Genomic DNA, 11,898 nt, shown 5'->3' with positions numbered 1-11,898 from the left:
TAATGGTGAGTGTTCAATTACCAATCTTTCTTGTGGTGTGGTACATATTAGAATTGGATATGTCTAATTTTTGGGCTCATGCCATAAAATAGTCTGGAAAAATGGATGGATGGCGTGGATATGGCACATACGTCATCGTGGGGTCCACAGAGCACTGTCAGTAGGCAATCAGAGTCCCTCCATAAGCACCACCCATACACGCAGCACCCCGTGAAACTCTCGTGTGTGAAACGGATACAATAAAGTTGGCCCATCACGACAATGACCATCAAAGTAAATTAGGCCGATCTACGCTTTAGGTGAGCCCCATTTGTAACAAAAGTTTGATACACACTATGGATCACAGATAGTCAATGCAGATCAGTATCAATCAGCCATCTTCATGCTTGGCCTTTAATATAAAAAAAAAAGAATAAACACTCACTTTGCATACGGCACTATCATGCTCTCAATCATTCATACAAACACTAAATCATATTACATTTCACAATCTCTAACCATTCATACAACACGGTTTAAAAAAACAAAATAGAAATAACTTTAAACGGAATAAAACAACCACACCATCGGGATAGTGTGATGTACGTCCCGTACAAATGCCAACAGTCAAAAAAACCCTCTTGGCGTGGTCTACTCTAAAAGAAAAGAAAAGGAAATGCTAAAGAAGGTCAAGTGGCCTCACCGTTTGAACCAAATTGCCATCGAGAGATTCAACTCTTTGTTGTTGTCGCATTGGGCCCAACTCGACCAGATCCGAGTTCTGCATGGCCTGACCCGAACTCGGTCAGAACCGGGACCGAGTCCTGGTCCTCTGACCCAATCCGATCCTAACCCATGTGGCCCTGGACCGATCCGAGTTCGACTCGGTCAGGAAAACCGAGTCGGATCAGATTGGCCCAGGTTCGGATCCGATCCAAGAAAAAAAAAAGAGGATGGAGAGAGAGAGAGAGAGAGAGAGAGAGAGAGAGAGATTTTGTACCTTGATATGACAAATGGCATCATGAAGTAATACGCATAGCTCCAGAAGATCCAAGCAAGAACGGCTACCGACATCCCTGTAAAAGCATACCCTGCATATGCGATAATGTCCAGCAGTGGAGCTTCACCGCTCCCCAATGAATACAGCAGGACTTTGAGCAAGGCGACCTGCAAGAACCATCCGAGCAGTCCCTTACTCCCTTTGTGAACTGTAGGCTCAGAGCTTCTGGGCTAAACCTGCATTTACCACAGGAGAAAAATATTAAAAGAAAAGGGAGGGATTAAAAAAACAAAATGTGATATGAAAAGGAAGCTTTGAGGTGGGCGTGAAGGATTCGTCCACATACGTCTCAACCCAATTTCTTCTTGGTCTAATGTCAAATCCCACCCTCGTTCGCAATGTTGCGTTGATTGGGAACCTCCAGCATGGCAAGACTATTTTCATGGACATGCTGGTCGAGCAGACACACCACATCTCCACCTTTCAATTTTCTATAGCTAAGAAGAAAAACCCCACATATGCTCCTCCATGTAATTTTGCATGGAAAATCTGGTCAGCAGTTCTCAACAGTTTTACCGTCAGCTGGTATATCCACAATCGGCAAGTGCTTTATTCTTTATTTGTAGTTTTAGCATCAGTTGGTTTATCGAACTTCATAATTTACACTTAATTCTTCCCACAATCATGTCCAATAAATGATTGGCTGGCTTACTGATGCAAAGAGGGAGTCTGAGACAAGCAGAAGGAAGTTTATGTGGTTTACATCTGAAAACCCAGGAAAGACATATTTCTTTGCTCAGTTGATAACCCAGCAATTTCCTTTGCTGAATGACCACATTTTGCCCAGATACCACCTTGGAATGACAAAGAACCTTGCACAAATTATCTAAATCACACTCAGACATTCTTAACCATCTGATTTAACTGCTGAATTTGGACCATAGAACATTTTCTTTTACCATCAATTTGATGGTTATCATTTGAATGGTTAGGATCGTACAATCTATGTAATTTAGACATTGGGACCCATGATTTGGACAAGCCAGATTGGCATGCATGTATTCCACATGCACAGAAGATGAGTTGCTGGACCAGAGAGGGGACTAGTTTGCCTGATTTTACTTTGCCCTTCTTCAAATCAGTTTAAAATAAAGCGACTAGCAGTATCAGAATGCAAGGGAGCACTAACCTTAATACTTGCTCAGGGGCCTTAGCAATGCGCTCTTGAAAACATGCCCAACTTCTTTTATCGTCATTTCCCTGCATGGAGGATCCAAAAGAAGCACATGTAAAGATCTGAGCATCTTGAAGCATAATTCCAAAATCAACCATGGAGTCATACCTTGAACAAATTATTTAAACAACTAAAACAGGTCGGACAAATCTATAACAGGAAATAATCCAACTAGATGAACACCAAGATGTCAAAAGCTCAAGTTGACCACAACACAGGAAATAGTAGTGGTGATTGAATGCCCATCAATAAAAACTTCATCAGGGCTACCAAAGTTTTGGATCAAGCTTATATTTGTGTTTTCTACATTCAAGTCTGCTTGTTGGATATCTAAAAAATATTGTAGTGGCTTATGAAGATTTCAACCGTGAATGGCATTATACCCGTTGTTTCTTGTGGTGCAGCCCACTTAATTGAGCTTCTGTTTGCTTATTTTTTGGATCATGCCTTGAAATGAGCTGGAAAAATAGATGGACAACATGGATAAATAACACACATTACGGTGGGCCCCACAACACCCAACACCACCTAGTTGGGGGTGTTGGGTCACTACCCAATCTGCTTCCCATTGGAAGGCTCATGAGAGAGGGACCTGAATTAGCTAGGTGGTGTGTTGATGTGTTGGTCATTGTGGGGTCCAACGTGATGTATGTGATTTATATCTACATTATCCATCTATTTTTCTAATTCATTTTAGGGCATGAACCCCAAAACAAAGCAGACCAAAGCTTAAGTGAACCACATCACAAGAAACAATGGAGATAATAACATCCATTGTTGGAACATTTTTAGGACCCACTATAATGTTTATTTTTCATCCAACCTATTGATATTGTCATTCAAACTTGGATAAAAGGAAAACACAAATATCAGCCTAATCCAAAACTTTTATAGCCCCAAGAAGTTTTTAATAGTGAGCATTCAATCACTCTTGTTTCATGTAGTGTGGTCATGCTTAAGCTTTATATCTGCTTAATTTTTGGTTCATACCCTAAAATGAGCAGACAAAACAAATAAACAATGTGGATATAAACAATGTGGTTCATACCCTAATTTTTGGTTCACGCTTTTTCTTTTTTTTTTTTTCCAACAAAAAAAGGTGTAGTTTTCACAAGCAATCATGAGAAATCCCTAAGGATGCATTTGGAAAACCAAGTGGAATTGCAAACCTCTCTTTTATACAGACAATCCACCGACAACACCATCATTACCTTTAAATCCCATCTAATCCACCCTAATCCGTTCAAATTTGCCAGCGATGTGTTTGGTTGGAGGGATTGGAAGGGATGGGAAGGTTTAATCCCGAAATTAGTTGGGCGTGCCAAACAGACTCAGATATAGCAATACCGGGATATAGCAATCCCATGGATCTTAAGATAATCCGCTGACAATACCATCAGTACCTTGAAATCTATGCCATCCACCCTAATATCAGCTCGATCCATCATTTCCTAGAAGTTGATGGTGGCTACCTTGAAAATCACCATCAATAGCTCACAAAACAAAAGTTATTGAGACAATGTGTTAGATTGCACCATTATTTCATGTAAAATCATGATATTTTGTGCCACATTAGAAAGAAAGAAAGAAAGAAAAAGAAAAAGATTAGGTAACATGCACATACTAACATAAACCATGTCCAACATCATATCCAAAATCAAATGTTAAAAAACCTAACAAGTACATACTGACATATAGATTAGGTAAAACTTTCATACATTCAAAGCCCTCTATATGATGAATGCCTTTGTGGCATGTAACTAAATGAACCTTGTCCATAATAGTAACCCCCTCCTCCACCTCCACCTTCGTCGCCAGATTCATCATTCGGTTCTCTTTTTACTGATTCAACTGTAGAAGAACTCTTGGGCGACTCCGAGCTGGATGTGTCCAAAAAATGGTCGTTCACCTCTGCTGAATCGGATGGTGGGGATCCCTTCTCATCGTCGTCATTCACAGATGCAAGAACTTTTTTTAGACGCTTTTTATGATCCGATTTGTACGGGATTCCCAATAGCCTATAAAATGCTGCAAGACTTTTAACAAACTTTGATGGTCTACTTGTGCCTGCTTCAGCATCATGTTGTCTCGGAGGTGGATGTTGTTGTCTAGTACTTCTTGATTTGTATGTCATTTGCATGCTTTCTTTGATGGCCTCTTTATAATCTCGTTCTTCTTGCTCCCTTAAAATTTTATCTTGTTCCTCTTCTCTACTAATGGTGGTTGTGGAAGGCCTGGAACTAGAGTTGGAGCCAGTTGCAGTTCCTCTGCTAAACCCTTCTTCATTTATAAGAGGCCTACTTCTATATATTCTTTGGTTAGTTGTATTGGTTGTAGTTACAGGGTGAGGGGTGTGGGAAGTCTTTGTATTAGAATCGAGAATGGCTCCAAATAAATCTCGGACCTCCTGAGAAGCTTTGCTACAAGGTGCGGCATCTCCTCCCCGATAAGCCAAATGTAATTTGAGTCAATTTGTTTTGTTGACAAACTGTTTTCCACACAACTTATATTTCAACTTTATCTTTCTATCCTGGGAGCAGGTTTGGACTCCATAATCTCAAATATCCGCCGATGCATCATCTTTCGATGACATATCTACTGTATATCTGGTTAGCTTAGGACAAAAAAAAAGAGTTATGAATGAACGCAATTACCTAACATTATAATAAAAGATTTAAACAACATTATCTAATTGAATAGTACTAATGAAAAAAGAAAAATATTCATCCACCCATAAAACATAACCATAAAACTTCAATGTAACTGTTTTAACAAAATTACAAATAACATGATATAACAAAATTAGAAGACATTAAAATCATATTGCAGCTGCAGGCACTGTCTCTTCAATCTTGTCACTCTCCTCTTCATCGAACTCCTCATCAATAGAGGTCTCTTTCCCCCCACATCGGATGCAACCAATCCTGAGTACAAATGAGCGCTTCAACCGATTCAGGTGTAAGTGAGCTTCTATACTTGCTTACGACCCTACTCCCCGTACTAAAAGCGGATTCTGAAGCCACAGTTGAAATTGGAATTGATAATATATCGCGTGCCATTAACGAGAGCACAGGGTACTGCAACTTACCAGATCTCGTCCTCCACCACTCCAAAATGTCAAAATCATCGCCCTTGTTTAGAACTAGAATATCCTCCTTGAGATACTCTTCAAGTTCTGATCTATGCATCTGTGCTTGAGTCCCTTTCAACTGTGTATAGTAAGACATGAAATCATCTGTCGTGTCTTCTTGCAATTCATCAACAGCAGAACTAGAACCCACATGAGGAGATTGTTCTTTTGCGGCACACGCATACAAATTGTATAATTCACTGGCTGCACTAGAAATCTTTTCGGCCTCAGCAACACCCATCACACCATACAACCTATTACATATGAAGCCAACCATAAACATCTTGTACCGAGGATCAAGAACAACCGCAACACCCATTAACAGACTACACTCAGACCAATACTTATCAAACTTTACCTGCATACCTATGGTCATGAAGTGTAAAAAGTCTTATCCACTACTACTTTTACGCAAGGCATCTTTTACCTTCCAAAGTTCAGGCAGAAATATATTTGCTGTTGGATACTTGTAGCCTGAAAATTTCTTCGTGCTGTTGTAAAAAATAGAAAGGAACTTACGAACTGATTCAGCTCTTGACCAGTCATCTTCAGAAGGTAGCCAAATATACGCACTATCACGCTCCGCATAGTGAGAGAAGGCAGGTCTCAAAGCTATCGCTGAATCCAACATTTCAAAAGTTGAATTCCAACGTGTCGTGACATCTAACTTCATTGTTCTCTGAGTTGACAAATTCAACCGCTTCACGATCTCATTCCATGCATGTAATCGTGAAGGTGACCCCCGTATGTACTTCACACTCTCTCTTATATTTTCGATCGTGGGATCGATTGTTTTAAGGCCTTCTTGTACAATCAAGTTTAGGATGTGGGCACAACACCTAACATGAAATATCTTTCCACCAAAATACAAGTCACCAGTGGCCTTAAACTGGTTGCGCAAATTTATTATCACGCTATCATTTGCAGAGGCATTGTCTAGTGTAATTGTCGAAATCTTCTTCTCAATTCCCCACTCCATTAGACATCTGTGTATGCAGTCTGAAATCATCAAACCACTATGAGGAGGCGCAAGATAACGGAAGTTTATTATTCTCTTGCAAAGCCTCCATTCAGCATCAACGTAGTGAGCAATTAGGGACATATACCCCTTTCGTTGATTGGATGCCGTCCACAAATCTGATGTCAAGCTAATTTGGGAAATCGTGGCTAACTCTCCTTTCAACTTGACCTTCTCACCTTCATACATCTTCATACACACCCTCCTAATTGTTGTACGAGAGACCTTCTCGTATCTGGGGTTAAGGCATTTGAGTAGTCCAACAAAAGCAGCACTCTCTACCATCTGAAATGGTCTTTCATCTGAAATAATTAACTTAGCCGTCCACTCATTCACTAACTCTTTGTCATACTTGTACATGGACACTGATGGACCCCCTGCAGATTGCGAAAATGAAAGTGTTTGTTGCCTTACCCCACTTCTTGCTTTTTTAAGACACTTTACTAGATGTTTCTTCAATGTTGTGGTCGAACCATCTGCTTGCTTAGCGTACTGACTCTTACAGTGTTTGCATTGTATCTTCACTTGGCCGTTCTTCAGGGTTACTTCTTCAAAATCTTCCCATACTGCCGACCTCTTTTTCGTATTTCCCGCAACATGTGACTGTGTGGTACTAGTATCAACCATGTCGACGGGCACCTCTTCATGTCCAACACCTAATCTTTCATCTTCAAGGATCATCGGTGATGTAATTGATCGACCACCAGGGGCCGGGGACAAGGTATTGGAAAGACCCTCGCTTTCCATCTGATAGTTGAAATATACTAAATCATATTAGCATTAGCAATCTAATGCTAACAGAGTTATACTAAATCCTAAATTAGTTACCCATCCAAGGTTGGATAGATTGTAATACTTTCATATTCTCATTTAAACATCCACGCCGAAAATCCGGCAGCATCTCCCCATGCCTCTCCAGATAAGTTAATCTTACGTTACATTCCGATGTCAAATATCTAAAGCAATGTAAAGATATTTGGCATTGGATATGAAACGAAAGAAACATATCCAGAGAGAAACGAGGAGATGGACCGCGGATCAAGCATGAACATTTAAATAGGTTATATGAAAGCATACTATCTATCTAACCTTGAACTATCCAAAAAGGGACAATTTGAGTGATTCTATATCACTAAAAACATACTATATATATGTATGACCACATAGAAATCCTCAAACAGGTAACTAATTATCTAACTTACAAATCACAATTAAATCCTAAATTAGTTACCCATTTAAGGTTGGATAGATTGCAATACTTTCATATTCCCATTTAAACATCCACGCCGAAAATGTCGAAGCATCTCCCCATGCCTCTCCAGATAAGTTAATCTTACGTTATATTCTGATGCCAAATATCTAAAGCAATGTAAAGATATTTGGCATTGGATATGAAACGAAAGAAACATATCTAGAGAGAAACGAGGAGATGGACCGCGGATTAGGATGAACATTTAAATAGGTTATATGAAAGCATACTATCCATTTAACCTTGAACTGTCCAAAAAGGGACAATTTGAGCAATTTCTATGCTACCAAAAACACACTATATTTATGTATGGTCACATAGAAATCTTCAAACGGGTAACTAATTATCTAACTTACAAGTAACAATCACAAGTCACAACTATAAACCAACAAGTCACAATAATAATTTAAGAAGAAAAAATGTGATACATATTAAGCTAACTATATAATGAGAAAAGCTAACTATATAATACATTTTTGGATTCATCATCCTTTTCAATGTTCTCTTCACTCTTGCTCTCATGTATCTAAATCATAAGTAGTATTTCATTGCCATTTTTTTATTTTTTTATTTTGCTTCAACTTTGTATGTAGGGAACTATAATGTCTACATTGTGAGTGTAATGTAGTCATGATAAAGATTGTTTGACACATTCTCAGTATTTAAGCATATAGTGCATAAGGTGGCTCCCACAACAAGCACATGCAAAAATCAAGCGGGTCCTCTATTTAGGCAAGATAAACGTTTGTGTTGTTCTACTTTTGTTTGGCTTTCAATGAAGTTTCCATTGCCATTCAAAAAAAGAAAAAGAAAAGGAAAACCTTACCGTCAGTTTCTTTTACCTAAATCATAGATTTCAACAACCAAGACCTTAGACCATGTAAGTAGTTTCATTACTTTCTTTCATTTCAGTAGTCTTGGACATGCTGATAATGGCTTTTGTGTTTTACTGTGTTGGTTTAGAAATAATTCCTCAGTACTAACTTATGGTCTAACCCCGGGCAGACCCCAACTAATTTTCATGCAGCTCTGAACAAACTAGTCCAACTGCCAGCCTAACATATGACAACACCATGATGTCGATAAATGAATAAATAAACATTGGACCAGTTGGCCAGATGGTTATACCAGACGAACCACATGAACCAGGCAGATGGACCTGTTGAGCATAAGTTCAAATATTTCCTTTTGCAAATCGAGTCATTTTTTTGGTGGGTGGTTTTGGTCGAGGTTTTACAACACTATCCTTAAATTTTAGTAATAGAATTTACAAAATCAAGTTTAAATGAATGAGCTTGTGGTAAAAAATGTGAAATAACTTAACAAATTTTGTTTGATCCCATGAAGAAATGAGTAAATTCAGTTTTCTTGTACCCATAAAGGGGACTGACTATGGTGTAAAAATAACTGCAACTCACTAAACAGTGCCAACTCATGTACCATATCCATGAAATGCATGCAAGTCAATCAAAACCATCCAAATCATGGGTCACACGCAGTGGTCCATAGCTTGAAATCATACCAAAGGAACGATTCTAACCATCTGATGTGGGCCATTAATACCAGTCCACCGAACATATCTACCTATCCGGCAATTTGACAGCCACTCATATAATAATATGCCCAGGCGATCAGTTTGATTTTCAATCAATATCATGTTCCGCCTTGATTGGCATAGATGCATGACACGTGTACAATTGGAAGATGACACTTGTGGTGATTGGCACATATGATAGGGATGTCCAAGAATCCGGTCCATTCAGTTAGCCAATCAACAATCCTAATCTTCAAATCACACATAGATCCTCATTTTCTTCCACCCAAAAGTTAATGTGATGGGATGATCAGTGCCATCAAATCAGTATTAGTTTTAAAGCTTCAGAAACTTCATGGTAGGGTTCACCAGGACACATGAACTATTAAAGCTGATAATTATAAAAATTACCATTGGAACATGATTGCATACATCCCCTTTGAGAGTAGATGAGGCCAATTTTTATGGAAATTGAGACGAATTTCCACCCAAAAACTTTTAAATAACAAACAGCAGAAATAATATTTCATTTCCACTAATTCTCCTGGAAATATTATTGTCGAGGAAAATCAATTTTCCACTTTCCAATTTCAATGAATCCAGAAGATCAGAAGCAAACGATCAGTTGAAGGAAATCCAATCCTTCCGTTAGGTGAGCACCACCACGAAGATCGCAGCCATGCATTCATTCGGTGGGACGCAATTATAGATCTGGGTCATACCATTGGCCGTCCATTGATTTTGGCGTCGTGCCTTGCCCGATGAGTGGATAGGGCTGATTTTCGCACCAGGCGATCATCATGGTGTCGGCCACCTTTTGGACGGTCCAGATATCACACAATGTGACACATTCGCTGGAAAGAAAGGGCTGTGTGTGTAACGATTTTTCGTACGCAACATGTGGGCCCCACATTTTGTTCTCCTAAAGATAATTTTTTTTCTTTTTAATAAGAGAGAGAGAGAGAGAGAGAGAGAGAGAGAGATTGGATGGAAAGTAGAGAACCTGGAGAGCTCGGCCGTAGGTAGTAAAGAAGAAGGGAATGGGAACAGAGAAGAATCGTCCCGTCGTCCTTCGTTCGGGTGCGGTTAGGGTAATAAAAGAGGGGAACCAAAGAAGATTGTCCGTCGGGCAGGCAGCAGATCGTCGGGCAGCAGCGCTCGTCCCGTCGTCCTTCGTTCGGGTGCGGTTAGGGTAATAAAAGAGGGGAACGGAGAGGAAGAACCAAAGAAGAGGAGAGCGGGCAGGCAGCAGATCGTCGGGCAGCGGCGCTCGTCCCGTCGTCCGTCGTTCGGGTGCGGTTAGGGTAAGAAAAGAGGGGAAACGGAGAGGCAGTGAAAAAAAATGTTAGGGTAAAAAAAAATGAAAAAGATGTTTTATAGCACCCGCCCGCCGTTCGGGTCGGGTCTGTTCGGGTCGGGTCGGGTACATTCGGGTCGGGTATACGGGTCGGGTCGGTCCGGACATAGGGCTATCCGGACCCGATCCGAAAATAAACGGATCTGGAAATTCTAAAAAAACCCTCTTGGCGTGGTCTACTCTAAAAGAAAAGAAAAGGAAATGCTAAAGAAGGCCAGGTGGCCTCACCGTTTGAACCAAATTGCCATCTAGAGATTCAACTCTTTGTTGTTGTCGCTTCTTGTGAAAAGAAACCAAGAAAAAAAAAAAGGGCAAAATAGCGTTTCCTGCTCAAGGGATCTACCTATTGAACCCCCACATGGAGCCCACTGGATAGTTTTATAACAAATTCAAGCTATCCATATTAAAGGGGTTTAAATTTCAGGCCATCGAATAAAATTTGAGGACGAAACTCATTACGAATAGGCCACAATGGTGGAAGCAGATCAAAATTAACACTGCTCATGTAGTTGTGGGTCACATACAACATTTTCCTTTCTTTAAATAAGCCTTTTGCGGGTTGCCGGCTCCTAGATTAAAATGAATGGATCATATAAACTGAGGGGTGGCCCCAATCATTTATTTAGTCCAGCCGACACCTTATTCTCTATAGGACATTTGACTTATGTGACACGCTAATGCTGCACCAGGAGACAATTAGTATAGGGGTATTTTCATCATTTGAAAATGGAAAACATGTCGGTTAAAATAATAATAACTTCAGATTTCGAGGTCAGCAATTTTACGACATCCTAATTGAAAGTTATTTTAATTAATAATCCTCTTGGATTGGGTGGGACACATGCAGATGTATTGCAACAAAATAATTCTTGACTGTAGCCGTTGGATCAGGGTCATCCTTGATGATCTATCATGGCCTCATAGTAAATAGAAAGATGTAAAAGAAATCTAAGATTAAAATATTTACAATTTTGATTAATCAAAGCGGACCATACATATTCAAAGAAAAAGGGTCAAATAATCAAAGTGTTAAAATATTCAAAATTAATACCATTTAGTTTTTGGATATCCACCATCCAAGATGAGGCCCATCATATAAACGGTTTTGATTATTGAAAGATGACGCGAGATACAAAGGCTAAAGTCCCGATGTATCCTAACAGCAACAGGCAGGATGTACTCTACTGAAATGCTAAAAAAAGAAATAAGTACGGTTAAAATATTTCACCTTTTGAGATAAAAATAGCAGAAAAACGATTCAATTCGAATTCCACTTACAAATGATTGGTGTTCTTCTATAGTTTATATAAAGATAATCACCACTACAGCTCGTACCATAAGCTTGGGCCTCTTTCTTCCACCAACTTGTCACACGTGTAGAAAATCGGAACCGTTCA

This window comes from Magnolia sinica, chromosome 16 (genome assembly GCF_029962835.1).
Source record: "Magnolia sinica isolate HGM2019 chromosome 16, MsV1, whole genome shotgun sequence".
NCBI lineage: Eukaryota > Viridiplantae > Streptophyta > Magnoliopsida > Magnoliales > Magnoliaceae > Magnolia > Magnolia sinica.
Note: the sequence above shows the minus strand (reverse complement) of the source record.